The sequence below is a fragment of the Orycteropus afer genome, unplaced genomic scaffold (assembly GCF_000298275.1).
Source record: "Orycteropus afer afer isolate SDZICR_OR568_19922 unplaced genomic scaffold, OryAfe1.0 scaffold00150, whole genome shotgun sequence".
Taxonomy (NCBI): domain Eukaryota; kingdom Metazoa; phylum Chordata; class Mammalia; order Tubulidentata; family Orycteropodidae; genus Orycteropus; species Orycteropus afer.
In genome coordinates this window covers 1,944,138-1,961,853 of record NW_006921737.1, presented here as the reverse complement: position 1 = coordinate 1,961,853, position 17,716 = coordinate 1,944,138, and positions in this window count along the sequence as shown.

Here is a 17,716-nt window from a genome sequence, read left to right as displayed (position 1 = left end):
CAAAGAGCTGACCTTTTGGTTAGCAGCCCAGAGCTTGAGCATTGTGCCACCAGGGATCCTCCCAGCAAGTAGCAGGTACTTAATAAACATTTGGTAGATGAGTGATGAGTGGGTGAATTGTTGCCTTGAAGTCCTGCACAGGGGAAGCATTTCCCTGTGGACCAAAGTAGGCAGAAAGGTGGAGAGTTGGGGATGGAAGCAACAGGATGGCCACTGGTCCAAAGATTCCCCCTCTAACTCCCATGAACCCCCTGGTTTTCCTGCCTCCTCTCTCCCTTAGTCAGAGCCTCCCTACACTCTGGGCTTCTCCCCAACTGTAGGCCTAAAGACCTGACTATGCTGGCAAAGGTGGAAGATGCCACCTGGTGAGAGAGAGGGGGAAGCAAGGAGGGGCTTTGAGAAGCAAAGGTGGATGAAAGGAAAGAAATAACATGGGAGCAGATGATGGAGAGTTTATGAGGGAGGCTGCCACCCCCCAGGCCCTTCACCATTCTCCTGTTCTGCCTCCCTCCCCCCTCCCGCCACCCACTCGGAACCAGTGACTAATTGCAGCGCGTTTCTCTTTGACTTGCGTCACCGGGTAGAGAGTATGTGGTTGTTTTTACAGCTTATTCTTTCAGAGATTCTAAGTGACATTTTTAAGTACTCTCCCCCTGCCTTGGCACAGCACACCCTCCTCTACTCTCTCCCCCTCAATCTCTCCTCTCCCCCTTGCTCGTATCCCTCTTCCGGAGACTGCCAGAGAGAAGAACAGCGCAGAAGACAGGGGCAGGCCCCACGCCCCACGGAGCATGGGCAGTGGCACCGCTGCTCTCTGCCCCTTGGGAGACTTCTACATGGGGGAATCCCTCAGGAGGTACCCCCCACACACACACACATACACACACACACACCCTGCTAAAGAAGCATGTTGTTGTGTTGCTATGTGCCATCGAGTCCGACCGGACTCATAGCGACCCCTCCTTGGGTTTCCCAGGCGGTATCACTATGGAAGTAGATTGCCCAACCTTCCTTCCCAGGAATGGCTAGTGGGTTTGAACCACCAGCCTTCTGGTTAGCAGTCAAGTGCCTTAGTCACTGCACTACCAGGGCATGGCAACCTGAAATCAGCTACAACTGGGCAGTTGTCCCTTTTTTCTTCCTACTTTTCTTCCTTCCTTTCTTCCTTCTCTCCCTTCCTTCTCTCTCTCTGTTTTTCCTTCCTTCCATCTTCCCTCCCTCTGTTCCTCCCTTCCTTTTTTCCTTCTTCTGTGAATATTTTCTGACCTCCTACTAAGTGCCAGGCCCAAGTTGTTTATTTTTTTCTTTTCAGCCCAAGTATTGAGTAGCAAACAAAACAAACACAATTTCTGCCCTTGAGGTTATGGGTGGAGCAGGAGGTCCTTTGATACCAATAAGTAAACTGGCTATTACTCTACAATGTTGTCAATCCTATAATCTGAAAGACTACATAAAAGTAGTTAACATGGAGCCGACCCCAACTTGGTGTCCCCAAGTGTGTCTGAGTAGAACTGTGCTCCCTAGAGTTTTCAATGGATACTTTTTTTGGAAGTAGATCACCAGGCCTTTCTTCCAAGACACCTCTGAGTGGACTCAAACTCCAGTCTTCCAGTTAGCAGCATAGCCTATCAACCATTTGCACTACCTAGGGTCTCCTGGAAGGAAGACTGTAGCAGCTATGGCATCAACCCTGACCAAGGGAGAGAAATAATTAGGAGAGACTTCTAGGAGGTTACAGAATGAGAATGAGATGTTGCAGAAAGGGGCACAGGAATGAAGAGAAATAAGGCAAAATACCTACTATCATGGTTGGGCAAATACAGTAGAAAAAGCATGAGAGAGACCTTGGACAACTTGTTCTGAGCCATTAGGCGTATCATTCCTATCTGTAGGCCTCAAGGTTTCTCTGTAAAACCAGGGAGTTGAGTTAGATAACCACCAACTCTAGCTCTAAAACTCTGAAAGTCAGGAATTTCCATTGTCAAAGACAAATGTAACACCAGGAAGTGCTATAGAGTGAAAGGGACAGTGGGCTTGGAATCTGAGGACCTGTATTTAAATCCAAGCAACTTACCTCTTTTGGGACCTTGGACAAGGCAGATAAGCTCCTAGAGCCTCAGTTTCTTTATCTATAAAGTGGGGATAATTACATTTCCTATTCCACAGGGTTATTAATAGAATAATATGAGAGTGCATTTGCAAGAGAATATTGAGCTCAGAGTGACTCATTTCTGAGCTACTCTTGCCAGGGGCGTGTCTATTGGCCCACACAGAATGTTAGGGAGATAGGGATCTCTTTTCAGTGTGAATTTCAAACAGGAATTCTTCCCACCAAAAGAAGTGGGGGTTTAAAACTCCAAAGTTTAATGGTCAGAGAACACAGGAATACAGCCACCAACAAAACATTCCTGATCTCAAAGGACTCTTTTTTCCTGCCAGAGAAGTCACTATGGGGACAGGGCATTGTTAACATCACAAAACCTTCCCCAGATGGCCAAAGACTTCCCACTCTAAGGGCTTTGGAGCAAGAAGCAGGAATCTCAGGACAGAGTGGACAATGAGGGCAAGTATACAGTCTTAGGGGTGTGGGACAGTGTTCTGAATAAAATCCAAACAGACCACAACCAGTCTCCCATCGACTGCTCTTTAATGAGAAAGATATAGAGACCGGCGTCAGGACTACCTGAATTACTTAGGCTTGTGGTATCACTAGATGATTGTGACAGGATCCTGCCCTTTTCAAGAAATACTCTTGATAGCTCTCAAATCTCCAATTGAAGACTATAATTACATGCAAGGAACCTGGTAGTGAAGTGGTTAAGTGCTCAGCTGCTTACCAAAAGGTTAGTGGTTGGAAATCACCAGCAGCTCCATGGAAGAAAAGACCTGTTGATCTGCTCCCGTATACATTACAGCTTAGAAAACCCTAGGGGCAGTTCTACTCTGTCACTCGGAGTCTCTGTAAGTCAGAATTGACTTGATGGCACATAACAACAATTGTTACATGTGTACACCTGGGCTAATGGGTTCTTCCTGACAATCATGTCAATATTCTATGCCAAGAGGGAGCAAACCAGCAAACAATTCCCTTCCAGAAGTCTGTCTGAGGGTGCCCTGCTGCTACAAAATATCTAGCATAACATTTGTCATGCAAAGGCTGCCACCCAAATATTACTTGAATAGCATCCTACTTTTGCCCATTATTTATAAAGTGTTTTTTCGTCCCTTGTCTCCTTGAATCCTTACAACTACCATGTGAGGAAGTTGATTTAACACTCATGATGATAGCTGGTAGTGCTGTCCACCAAATAGTTCCAGTTCACTCCTTTCTGGGCACATGGAAAGACTATACTTCCCTGCATTCTTGGAGTTAAGGTAGCCATGTGACCTGCTCTGACTAATGAAATGTGAGCAGGATGGTGATTGTTACTTTGGGGATGGGGGGAGAGCCTCAAGAGCCAATGCCTACCATCATTTGCCTCACTCTCCCTGTTCCTCTGCCACAGAAATTGGCAATGTTTCTGGTGGTAACTGTTTTGTCAATCAGGGTCTTGGAATGAAAATAACGTACAGGAGAGCACTTAGAGAACCCAGAATGGACATGAAAAGTGAATTAGAAATAAATATGTTCTGTTTTAAGCAACTGAGATTTGGGGAATTATTTGTTACTGCAGCATAAACCTATACTGACTGATACAACCAAAGTTGAGATAGGTTAAGTGGGGTAACTTACCTTAAGTAACACAGCAAAAATTATGGCAAAACCAGGATTTAGAGGGTGTTCTTCCTGACTCTAAATTCAAGATTCTAAAACTATTTTTAATCTGAATTCAGCCCCTTTGGAATGAGAGCTTCAAGACTTCTCCTAACCTTGTCATCAATCCCTAGGGTCTCAGCTTCCGGCAGAAAAGAATACATGAGGTAATTCCATCCATGAGTATCTTCACTGGGTTGAAGCTTTCAGGAGATAAGGAACTTCCTGGTTATAGTCAAAGCTCATTGCATTAGTAATCAGATAAAGCCCTATACTCTGCCTCAGTCCCTCTACTTATGAAAGAACAGAGAAGAGGATTTAGCTCAACAGCCCTTTTGAGTTTCTTATTTAGAGACATGATAAGTACAAATACACTAGAAGAATCAGTGAAGACTTAAGCAAGGGAGGCCAAAAATTCTGTCCACAAAGAATCACATCTACCATAACTCTACAAATGGCTACCAGGTAGAACTGGAAAAGCCTAAGAGGTCTAGGAATGCTGGGAATGATTGTCAATGGGACAAAATCAATGACAAGAGAATACAGCAATATCCAATATGGAGTATCCCTCCATGCAAATAATTCCCACTAAGAAGAGGGAATAAATCCAGCTCCATTGCATAAATGCAAAAATACGCCAGAGTCACTGCTCTTGGCTTAGACTACTGGTCTAAGCCCTTTAATGGAGGGATGTGTTCCCACTCGAAGGACTCGGTGTACCACACGGCCAACCTCGCCCTAGCCCAGGCCTGCATAATGGCCTCCTGGGCAGCCTGTCAGGCCTGTGGTAACTACACAATGCCCTCCGCAGGCGCCTTTGAGTTCACTCTGCCTTGTGCAGCAGTTCCAGTATACTAGGGCAGTAGGGTGGGTATGGTCTTCCACTTTACAGTATCTCAGCTCCCCAAAGGTATCACAGGAATAGCCAGGTCAGGAAGGAGCTAAGCAAACTGAGCATTTACCAGGTGCCAGGTAAGGCACTTGACTGCTAAGCAGAAGGCTGCCAGTTCAAACCCACCAGCCACCCCTCGGAAGGAAGATGGGGCAATCTGCTTCCATATGATACTGCCTCAGAAACCCAAGGAGGGGTTGCTATGAGTCACAGACAACTTGACGACACATAACAACAACAGCAGGTATCACCCTAGACATTTTACATACTTAAGTCATTTAGTCTTCACAAGCTCCCTGTTGGATTGATGCTGTTTTCTTCATTTTGCAAATATGGAAACTGAGGCTCAAGAGATAAGTACTCAGGACAGGGCCTACCAAGCATTGCATACTCACATAAACAATAATTCTTATTGTCATCATCATCATCATTATTTTCTTCATCATTTGTAAGATCTAAATTTCAAATAGTTCCCTTCTTTTAGACAATCAACCAACTCTTTAGATCAAAGTTCCTCAAATTCTGATGCAAAGTAGAATTACTTCAGAAGTTCTGGGGAAAAAAATGGAGATGCATAGGTTCTACTTCAGTCAACTAAGTAAAAATCTATAGGTTTAGAGCCCAGAGTTTGGCATTTTGCTGTATTTTCCAGATAATTCTAATATATCTCCTATGTCAAAGAATCATTGATCTAGATGGAAGAAAGTTTTATAGCCACCCACCTACTCACACCAACCCCTAACATCTCACTCTCTTCTACATTGAGATTGGGTCTCTAAAGTCTGCCTTAAGTCTTGGAGGCTTATTCTGACCATTAGAGCCAGCCCTCCCTAAAGGAAGTGAGTGGCATGTGTGATTTCTACAGTTAACAACCTTCAAAATGGCCCCCAAATCTGATCCCCTTCTTCCTAGTATATATAATCCCTTTTCCTTGAGTGTGAGATAGACTTACTTATTGACTCACTTCCAACAAATAGGATTTTGGGGATGTCACTTCCAAGATTAGTTTATAAGACTGTGGCATCTGTCTTGGATATTCTCTTGCCCTTTTTCACTTTGAAGGAAGTAGCTTCCATATTTTGAGCAACCTTATGTGGCAAGGAACTGACATCCAGCAGCAATGAAGGACCTGAGGCTCATCAATAGCCATATGAGTGAACTTGGAAGTGAATTCTCCTCCCCCACCCCATCATTTCTTGAGATGATTGCAGTTCCAGCCAACCTTGAATATAGCCTTGTGAGAAATCCTGAGCCAGAGAAATTACAGAAATCAGCCAAAGAACCACAGAAACTGCAGGATAGTAAATGTGTGTTATTTTCACCTGCTAAGTTTTGGGGGTAATTTATAAAGCAGAAGGAGATAAGCAGTACAAAAACCTTTGGGACTAGGGCATTGTGAAAGACAGTATCATGTCTCCCAAAGATGTCCTAATCTCTGGAACCTGTGAATATGTTCCTTTTTAAGGCAAAATGGACTTTGCAGATGTGATTGAGTTAAGGATCTTGAGATGGGGATATTATTCTGGATTATCTTGGTGGGTCCAATGGAATCACTGAGTCCTTAAGTAGGGAAGGTGCATGAGCAAAAGAATCAGAATCAGAGTGATAATGTTATGAGAAAAACTCAACCAGTCATTGCTGACTTTGAAAGTGGAGAGAGGGGCCACAAGCCAAGGAATGCAGGCAGGCTCTAGAAGCTGGAAAAGGCAAGGAAATGGATTATACCCTGAAGCCTTCAGAAGGAATACAGCTCTGTCAATACTCATTCTGGATTTCTGACCTTGAAAAGTTTAAGATAATAAAAGTGGGTTGTTTTAACCCACTGAGTTTGTGGTCATTTGTTACAGCAGCAAGAGGACTCTGACACAAATGTGAACAAGACAGCACTGGGAAAAGTATTGTCTGCACAGATACATTACACTTATCCTTTCAGTAGGAAACTAGGCTTTGACTAGTACAGTTATTAGGATGAAACTCTGAGATTCATGACAATAAAAATGAAGTCACTGGTCTTCATTTCCTACTGCTGCTATAACAGAAATACCACAAGTGGGTATTTCTTTTCTCACAGTTTAGAAGACTGAAAGACTGAATTACTCAGGTCTCTAGGGGAAGGCTTTCTCTCTGTGTGGACTCTGGGGGGAGTCCTTGGCTCTTTTCCAATTCTGTTCCTCGGTTCCTTGGCAAGTTTCATGTGGCATGTATCTTCCTCTGTTTGTGTTTGTTTTCTTCTGCACCTAATCTGCTCATTTATATCTCAAAAGTGATTGGATACAGAAGGACAAATATTGTATTAGTTCATTATCATAAAAAGTCAAGGAAAGATTTGTATATGGAAGGAAACTTTGTTGGTTACTGGGTGAGGGGGGAACACTGCAAAAAAAAAATTCTTTTAAAGTGATTGGGCTTAAGACACAGCCTATACTAATAAGCCCTTATTAATGTAACAAAGAAAACCTAATTCCAAATGGAATTACATTTATAGGTATAAACCAAAAAACAAACCAAACCCACTGCCATTGAGTTGATTCCAACTTACAGTGATGCTATAAGACAGAGTAGAATTGCCCCATAGGGCAGACTGCCTCCTCTTTCTTCCTCAGAATGGGTGATGGGTTCAAACTGCCAAACTTTTGGTTAGCAACTGAGTGCTTTAGCCACTGCACCACCAGCATTTCTGTCCATAGGTATAAGGATAAGGATCTATAACATTTTGAGGGACGCAGTTCAATCCATAACACCCCCTTAGGAGAAATCAATTGAAGTCATTTCATAGCCCCAGAGCCCTGACCCTCTCCATCCACCAGCATTCACACAAAAGTATGCCACCAACTTACACCTTTGGAGAGCTGCTGAGAGGATGAGGCTAATGCAAGGCAGAGTCAATGTTATTTGAGATGTCTGGAACATCATCTCCAGGTATTATCAAGTGAGAAGCTGCCCACACAATTTTCAACTAGCTTTCCTACTGTATCTTCTATTCTCTTCTCCTTCCTATCATTCAACTTCCAGAAGTTGGAGGTTGGGTCAGGAGTGTTGGAGTACCACTGGGGACCCCCTAGACCTCAAGACCCCTAGACCTGAGATTTCTACAGCTGTATCTGACTTTTCTTTACTCAAGTCATCTCTCCACCACCACCCTTGGCCATCAGAAGTCCACCGACTGGACTGTTATTATATTGAGACTCCTCACTTACGTATGTGACCTAATTTTGTCCCCAGCCAATCAATGAGGTAGGTGAAGAAAACTGAGGCTCAGAGAACTTAACTGATTGCAAAGCCAAGATTGGAACCCAGCTTTCCTAATTCAGATCCTACATTCTGTCCACCAAACCACACCCTTTCTTGCTTTCAGCAGAACTCAATTTAAGATGTAATCGAAAGGGCTGAGTATGAGACAGGCATCTTGGTGCCAAGTCTGACTCAGTCATAGCTGTTACTTCCTGTGCCTCAATTTCCTCATCTATAAAATGAAGAACTAGTTGGGATATGTGAGGCAGAGTTCATGAATGTATTGTTTCTTTTAGGGCACTGAGGAGGAAGACAGAAGTACTCCAAAATTCATAGCCACCTTCATTCAGTTTTCCAGACCCAAAGCTGGAAACGATAAGAGGTTAAAAAAAAATATGTCAAAGTTTCTTCACAAAAAACTTTGAAAACTTTGATGTGGGTGTGAGCACTACTTTAAGGGTTTATAAAGTGACACGTGGATCACCTGTCAGGGAGCCAGGATCAGAATGCTGGTTTTAATTACACTGAATATTTCACTTTCTTATGCAGAGGCATAATCAATTATCTTATTTAAAGGCATTACAATAATGTGTGTGTAAAATGGAGCCATTCCCTGTATTGCATTAGATTCTACTAATTATAGGAGAATGTTTGGAGCTAAAATGTCAGCTTGTCATCCGGATGGCTTGTAATTCAGGATTTGCATTCACAGACGGGAAGGGAACTCTGACAAAAATTGCATTCAGCTCGGGCTTCTCTGGCCTCCGCCTCACCGGCTCCAGCAGCACCGAGAGCGCTGATCTCTGCTCTGCCCTTGTTCCTGTCTGCCGTGGTGGCCTTTTCATCCTCATCCCTTCCAAAGAGGGCAGGAGGGAGAGAAAGGGTTATAGGGCAGGGGGAGGATCAGAGGGCAGCTAACCACACTAGCAGCAAAAATGGAAAAGTTAACTCCCTCTTCAAAACCTCCCACCCTCTTTTATTTTCTTCCTAGTAACAGGGATTCTAAAAGTGGTTTTTAAGGAGACTCAGGCTTGTAAAGACATACGGTCTTTGGCTTTCTTAGGAGTATCAATCTGATATTAAATGAGCACCTACTATGTGCCATGTGCCCTTGTTGGCCTTCTACTTCACCAAACATGATTGATCCCTCCTGATGACATGTCCAGAGCAAGAGAATAGGACGGTGTTCTGTTTTAATCCATAATGTTTTCATTGGCTAATTTTCAGAAGTAGATCACCGGGCCTCTTTTTCTAGTTTGTCTTAGTCTGGAAGTGCCACTGACACCTGTCTATCATGAATGACCTTTCTGGTGTTTGAAATACTGGTGGTATAGTTTCCAGCATCACAGCAACACAGAGGCAAGGTCCACATAAGTCCCTGGGCGGTGCAGTTTGTGCCTGGCTCTTAACCAAAAAGTTGGTGGTTCAAACCACCATGGAAGAAAGGCTAGCCAATCTGCTTCCATAAAGATTCAAACCAAAACCAAAGTCACTGCCATCCAGTTAATTCCAACTCATAATGACTTCCATAGGTTTACGAGGCTGTAAATCTTTGCAGAAGCAGATTGTCTCATCTTTTTCCCTCGGAGCAGGTGGTCGGTTTGAACCACAGACCTTTTGGTTAGCAACCAAATGCTTTAACCACTATGCCACCAGGACTCCTTTCCATAAAGATTACAGCCAAGAAAACTCTAGAGGGCTCAGTTCTGCTCTGCAATACGTGGGTCATCATGAATTGAATCAACCAAATAGCAACAGACTTGGGTTTTTTTAAGTTCTCTATAAGGATTAGACAGATCATGTCTGTAAAGTGCTTAAAAGAGAACCTGACATCAGTTAAGTCATCAACAACATTAGCTATTATTACAGCAGTAAACACAACATACAACAGTCCAGCAGGAGAAATAAGCATTCACAAGTGGGAGGGACCCCTGCCCACCGAGGGATAGTCATAACAATCCTTCGCTTTACACAGCCATTTGCTTTATACCTTCACATCCTTTCTTTCACTTGATCCTTCCAAAACTCATATGGTTATCCCCTCCTTCCCAAATTAAAAGAGGCTTTCTAAGCAATGAGAAGAATGGATTTTCCTCTTTCGAGATAACCCCTCTGCCAAAGGGAAGCAGGTATAACAACCCCTCTGGGCAGAAGAAGGTTTTATATTCAGCGTCTCCTTCCCTCTGGCTGAATCCCTCTCTCTCCAACCCATCTGGCCAGTTCTATCCAGTTGCCCGCAGGCTCAGCCTCAACCTACCCTGGGTACAAAGAACCAGGGCTGGTGTATACCAGTGGGTTTTTCTCCAATGGCAGGTAGAGGATGGAAACAATCTCCTCACGCTGGCCCAACTCAGGGGTCAAGGGAACTGGGGGCAGGTGGCTTACGTTGTTGTTGTTATGTGCCGTGGAGTTGGACCCAACTCATAGTGACCCCTCCTTGGGTTTCCGAGGCAGTATCACTATGGAAGTAGATTGCCCAACCTTCCTTCCAAGGACTGGCTGGTGGGTTTGAACCACCAGCCTTCTGGTTAGCAGTTAAGTGCCTTAGGCACTATGCTACCAAAGCTCCCATAGGAAGTATATTAAGTTTCCACAACTCCCAGGTCCACTCCAGGGCAGCTGGCTGACTCCTGGGCCTCCTCACTTAATCTTTTCCAACTTCCTCCCCTTGCTGCTCAGTACTCAGGCCCTGGGCCAATTTCCCTACATCTATTATAGCGCCTAAGGCACTTGACTGCTAACCAGAAGGCTGGCGGTTCAAACCCACCAGCCACTCCTCAGAAGGAAGGTTGGGCAATCCTACTTCCGTAGTGATACTGCCTCGGAAACCCAAGGAGGGGTCGCTATGAGTTGGGGCCGACTCAACAGCAAATAACAACAACAACATTTGCATCTCAGGACTCCCTGTGCAAAGCTTTGAATTCTCAGAAGTCCTCCTCTCAGATCAGATTTCACACCGCCAAGCCTGCCCCTTGAGACTCAGTGACTTTGACCTGGCCTATCTGGACTGCCTGCTGCCTCTCAAGAGCTCCCAACATGGTGAAGGCAGCTATGCCCAACTTAAAACTAAGTACCTAAAACAGAGGTAAAAAAATTTCCCCCAAAAGTCTGTCAAGATCAGGTTACTTAACCCTCTGTGTTAGGAGCCCTGGTGGTACAGTGGTTAAAGTGCTTGGCTGCTAACTGAAAGGTCGGTAGTTCGAACCCATCAGCCACTAGATGCGAGAAAGATGAGGTAGTCTGCTTCCAGAAAGAGTAGAGCCTTGGAAACCCTATGAGGCAGTTCTACTTTGTCCTATAGGGATGCCATGAGTCAGAATTCACTCAATGGCAGTGGGGTTATGTTTCCTAAGACTGCTGTAACAAATTACCACAAACTTAAAGCCTTTAGACAACACATATTTATTCTCTTAAAGCTCTGGAGGAAGGAGTTACAAGCCAAGCAATGCAAAGACTGTAGCTCTAGAAGCTGAAAAAGAAAACCAAAACTAAGACCAAACCTACTGCAACAGAGTCAGTTCCACCTCATGGGAATGCATGTGTGCAGAGCAAAACTGAATTCCACAGAGTTTTCAAGGTTGTGACCTTTCAAAGGACTTCCTTCCAAGATATCCTGGGAGGGTTTGAACTGCCAACATTTAGCAGTTAGTAGTTAAGTGCTTAACCATTTACACCACCAGAGACTCCCCTGGAAAAGGTAAGGAAATACTTTTCTCCCTAGAGCCTTCAGAGGGATCAAGACTCTGCCAACACCTGAACTTTAGCCTAGTAAAACTGATTGTAGACTTCTGGCTCCAAAAAGTTGAAGGAAAAGGAAAAAGTGTTCATCGATTATTCTTCTGCATCTCTCTGGGGGACTGTTACAATTAGCACCACCTTGTTGAGTTTTATAGATGGACTTTTTAAAAATTAAATCACATAATATATTGAGATTTGAAATTAGCTGCAGTCTCAACTGAGATCATTTTGGAAGGGTAGAATCCACCAATCAGTGAGCCACACTTCATGGTCCACATTTGGAAATGAAAGATTCCCCAAAGGTCTAACTTCCTCTAGTCTGAATCTTTAGTAGGTTGTGCTGGGATGGCTTCCTCAACTGCTACTGGAAGGGAATTCAGCTGTATCTTCACTTTAGTCCCTGAGGAAACCTGTGAAGTTCACAGCCCTGTGTCCCTAACCAGAACCTGTTGAGCCAACTTCCAGTTTCCATAGCTGTCTGCACTCTGACATGTCCCACATCCCAAGCTCCACCCCCCAGCTCCCTCCTGAGCTTAAATCCACATACCCAGCTGCCTCCCCATGTCACTTTCTCATGCCAAACCAAACCAAACTCTTCATCTTGGCCCTTCAGACCTGCTCCTCCTCCCACCTTCCTCAGCAGCCTTGTTTACTCACTTACTCAAGCTGACAACCTCCAAGTCATCTCTGACTCATCCTTCTTGCTCACAGCAGTCATTCATCAAGTCCTGTTGTTTTGTGTCAGAAATGTCTTACACATTATCCCTCTCCTCTCATCTCCACCACCACCACCACCTTGACCTGCCCCCAGCAGATTCCTCCTGACCCCAGCAGTGCACAGCCCATGGGCATCCCTGCTCAGCCTCTTCACCCTTCACTCACCCTTCCCACTGCTGCCAGTGAGATCAATGAAGTCCATTAACATGGCAAATCTGGCCATGCTACTCTCTTGCCTAAAAACCTTCAGTAGCTGCCCTTAGCCTTCTCAGTAATTTTACAACTCCTTACTATCATAGTCAAGGTCCTTCATAACCAACTTCACTCTAGTTTCCCAGTCTTATTAACAGTACCTCTCTCCCTCTGCAGACTCACTATGTCCTCGGCACTTTTCATTACTGCATCTCTCAATGACAAAGCACATGTTGTTGGTTTCATCTTCATCTGAAATTCTGAGAGTCAGAAGAAGCTAAGCATTTCAGCTATTTATTAATAAGTAACACCCAGTTTCCACCAAGTTGATTCCAACTCATGGCAATCCCATGGGTGTCAGAATAGAACTGCACTCCATGAAGTTTTCAATGGCTGATTTTCAGAAGTAGATCACTAGGCCTTTCTTTTGACACTCCTATAGGTGGTGGTGTAGTGCCTAAGCCATTTGACTGCTAACCAGAAGGTTTACAGTTCAAACCCACCAGCCACTCCTCGGAAGGAAGGTTGGGCAATCTACTTCCATAGTGATTCTGCCTCAGAAACCCAAGGAGGGGTCGCTATGAGTCAGATCCAACTCGATGGCAGTGTGTTGCATTGCTACCAACTTTTCGTTTGTTGTTGTTAGGTGCAGTTGAGTGGATTTCAACTCATAGCAACCCCATGTGACAGAGGAGAATTGCCCATAGGGTTTTGTTGGCTGTAATCTTTTATGGAAGCAGACTGTTACATCTTTCTTCCATGGAGTAGCTTGTAGGTTCGAACCACAGCTGAGTGTTTAACCACTGTGCCACCAGGGCTCTGCACAACCCCAAGGACTACAAAAAAAGAACAAAGTAAAGTATATACCTTAAAACCACAATTTTTTTTTTTTATTTCTCACAATCTGTGGGTTTATAATGGGGGGACAGGGGGTTCTGCTGCAGTTTTTGCCTGGGACCATTCATGTGGCTGCAATCATCTAACAGCTTGACTGGGGCTAGAAGGTCCAGAATAGCCTCCCTGACATGTCTGGCCATTGGTGCTGGCTATGAGTAGGGCACCTTGGTTCTCCTCCACCTGGGTTCTCACCGTCCAATAGACAAGACAGACTTTCTTTCATGGTGGTTCCCAGGCAGCATTGCAAGAGAGTAGAAAGCAAAAGCTGCTAGGCCTCTTAAGGCCTAAGCTCTGGGACATGTCCAATGCTACTTATGCCATATTCTATTTATCAAAGTAAACTACATAGCCAGCTCAATAACAGTGGTAGGGAGGAATGCACACCACTTCTTGATGGGAGGAGCAGCAACATCACATTGCAATGGGTGGATACATGGAAAGGCCTAATTTATTGGGCTCATTATAATGAGCCACCACACCAAGAAACTTGTGCAAAGTCATTCATTCAACTTGAAAATACCAAGATTGGGACCAAGGTCTTCTGACTCCATGTTCTCCCATTTTCACATTTACTGCCAGAATTGTTTCCCACCAATAGGAAGCCAGCATGGATGAGTCAGCATGAGTAGTCATCACTACACACTGGCCACTTGATCTGTGCCACCCCCAGTCCTAGATGAAAAATGGCTGTCTACCAGGCCATTGTTACCTCATCTTCCAGCAGCTCTGGCTGTGACAGCAGCTGCCCATCCCACCTTACCACTCACCTCATCCAGCTTGACTCCAGCAAGCAGCATAATGCAGGACTGAGAACTCCCCCAGGTCCCAAGACTCCATTAAGAAGCTGATTAAAATTTGATGCTCCCATTTAACACCTATTAGCAAACACAGTGCCCTCCTGCTAGGAGAGAGAACTTGGAAGAGGGGGGCTCCCTAGCTCCCAGAAGCACCCTTCGTGCCAGGGTGGCAGCCATTAGCTGGAAGAAAAATAAAGCAGAAGTGGATGGGGGAAGGGAGGGATGGAAACCTGAGGGCCACATGTCATTTACAAAGCACCAGCTCTTTCCTAGCCCCAAAGCAGGACTGAAAGTTTGCATCCTCAAGTGTAGTGGATAGTAGGACATGAGGGGCTTGGGCTGTAGAGAGGAAATGGGCATCTAAGAGTCTGCAACTCTAAGGGAAGGTGAGAGGCCACCATCCATCCACCTGCCTTCACACCAGCCCAAGCCAAGCCCTCTGCCATCAAGTTGATTCCAACTCATAGCAGTCCCTGTTAGGTTTCCAAGGCTGTAAATCTTTATGGAAGAAGATTGTGTCGTCTTCCTCCTATGGAGCAGCTGGTAGATTTGAACCACCGAACTTTCTGGTTAGCAGTCAAATTCCTTACCCACTATACCACCAAAGCTCCTTGCCTTCCCACCAGGCAAAATCTAAATCATTTAACACCATGAGAAAATGTGTCATGGGAATGAATGTAATCAAGATACAAATGATATAAATTGAAATAATTGGTTTTCTTTTCCCAAGATCAGCTATGGGAACTCCTGTCAAAATACCCAAAGAGAAGGCGATCTGAAAGAGATTTTGGCATCATTCCACTTCTGCCTTTCTAAGTGGAATGACTTAGGGGCAGAGAACATTGTGTTGGGAGTAGGAAGGAGGAGCTTATTTGCCAAATATTGATTGGTTGCCTATACGTGCCAGTTCCAGTAGGTTTGGGGAGGCTTATGCAGATGCATGAAACAGAACTTCCACCATCAAGGAGTTTATAATCTCACCAAGGCCGCAGGTGCATACACACCTGCAGAGTTAAGTAACAATTCAAGCTGCTATTAGAAAGAGCATAGAACTAGAGTTTGATTCTTAGGCTTGTCACTTACTAGCTGTGTGAGAATCTTCACAAAAAGCTAATTAAAATTTTATGCTCCTGGTTAACACTTAGCAAACACAGTGCCTTCCTGCTAGGAGAGGGAACTCCAAAGTAGGCCTCCCTCCTTGAAGGCCAGGTGATGGCCATTGGGAGAAGCTTAGCAAGTCATTTTTAATCTTGAGCCTCAGTAGCCACACCTGTAAAATGGGGACAACAATAGCCATCCAAAAGAGTTGTTACAAAGATTGTTGTGAGTGGTCAGTGGCTATTCAAAGTCACAGCCTTGTGATCAGTATGACAAGTTTTAGGAGAAAAACCCACCTCCTTCAGGATGTGTGCCTCCCTCACTGAAATCTCATGGAAATTGTGACATTTTAAGGTTTATCTGGTCAGCTTTGTTCCCCTTGGTGCCCTTCCGTGAAACACAAAGTCCATCCTGTAACTATAAGCCCTACCACTTTCTATTATAGGTATTTTCATAAGAAACCAAATTCAGCCACCACTTGTTTTGTATAGCCCTTGAGTTAAAATTGGTTTTTATAATTTAAAATGGTTGGGGGATGGGAGGAATCAAAAGAAGAATAACATGTCATGGCATATGTAAATTATATAAAATTCAAATTTCAGTGTCCATCCATAGCGTCCATAAGTAGTTTCCATGCAAAAGCTGGACAACGCAAAAGGAAAACAGAAGAATTGATGCATTCAAATTGTGGTGTTGGTGAAGAATATTGAATATATGGTGGACTGAAGAATATTGACTATATGAACGACCATATCAGTCTTAGAAGAAATAAAACCAGAATGTTCCTTAGAAGCAAGGATGGTGAAACTCCTTGCTCACTTTGGACATGTCATCAGGAACGACCAATCCCTAGAAAATGACATCATGTTTGGAAAACAGAAGGAAACCTTCAATGAGCTTGATTGATACAATAGCCACAGTAATGAACTCTAACACCCTAATGATCATAAATATGATACAGGACCAGTATCAGTTATACATAAGGTCACTATGAGTTGGAGCCCACTCTATAGCAACTAACAACATAGTCTTACTGGAATATGGCCACATCCATTCATTTACGTGTTGGCTGTGGCTTATTTTGCACTACAATATCTGAATTGGATAGTTTGACAGAGACCACGAGGCCCACAGAATCTAAATAAAATATTTACTTGCTGGCTGTTATGGAGGAGCTCTGGTGGCACTATGGTTAAAGCATTGGGCTGCTAACCAAAAAGTTGACAGTTCAAACCCACCAGCTGCTACTTGGGAGAAAAAACAGGCAGTCTGCTTCTGTAAAGATTTACAGCCTTGGAAACCTTATGGGGCAGTTCCACTCTGTCCTACAGGGTTGCCATGAATCAGAATCCACTTAATGGCAGTGGGTTTAGTTTTGGGATCTGGGCTGTTATGGATTGAATTGTGTCCTCCAAAATGATGTGTTGTAAATCTTATGCCTGTGATTATAATTGCACTTAGGAATGGGTCATCTTGGTTGTGTTAATGAGGCAGGATTAGTGCAGTGTGTTTTGAGTCAATCTCTTTTGAGATATAAAAGAGATTAAACAAGCCAGCAGAGGAGAAATGGGGTAAGGTAGATGTCAAGACACATGGAAATCTCCAATGAACCGGGGAAGAAACAAGGACCTTCCTCCAGAACCAACAGAGAGGGGGCATTACCATAGAGCTGGTACCCTGATTTTGGCCTTCTAGCCTCCTAAACTGTGGGAAAATAATTTCTCTTTGTTAAAGCCATTCACTTGTGGTATTTCTGTTACAGCAGCACTAAAGAACTAAGACAACTGGCCCTTGACACAACAGAAATGATTTCTGACCCAGCTTTGTGCTACTGCAATTTCATTTCAAACAGCTCTTATACTAAGATCATTTATCTTCTCTGTGGATGATGAGCAACTTGAGGAGAAGTCCTGTTCAACTCTGTTCCTTAAGTGTGCTTCAATCTCTGGCCATAGAAGACATTCAATTAATGTTCTCTTCCCACTGGAAACTCCTCTTCAGTGGTCCTAGCTCCCACAGGCAGGCCCTAAAGCCTGGGATATGAACACACCATTTCTTCTCTTTGTTCCTCCATTCCTGGAGGTGGTGGGGTCTAGTCTGCTGGAAACACTTCCTGAAGCAAAGAGCAAAGTAGCATTACTCCCACCTCTCTGGGGTGGATACTAAGCCTAAAAGGATGAGTTGACTTGCCCACATACAGTTAGAAAGAGGCAGAGCAGAGACTTAAATCCAGATCTTTCCCTGCAAACTTGACACTTCCCTTTCTCTTGTCTAAACACCTGCCTCCATGAGCAGGTATGGGGAAAACTCCTCAGCTCTAGGGAGTTGGGATTCCTTCAGCCTAGAGTAGTCCCAGGACCAAAAGCAACTCCCTGGGAATGTTTGTTGCGTGGGGTTTAT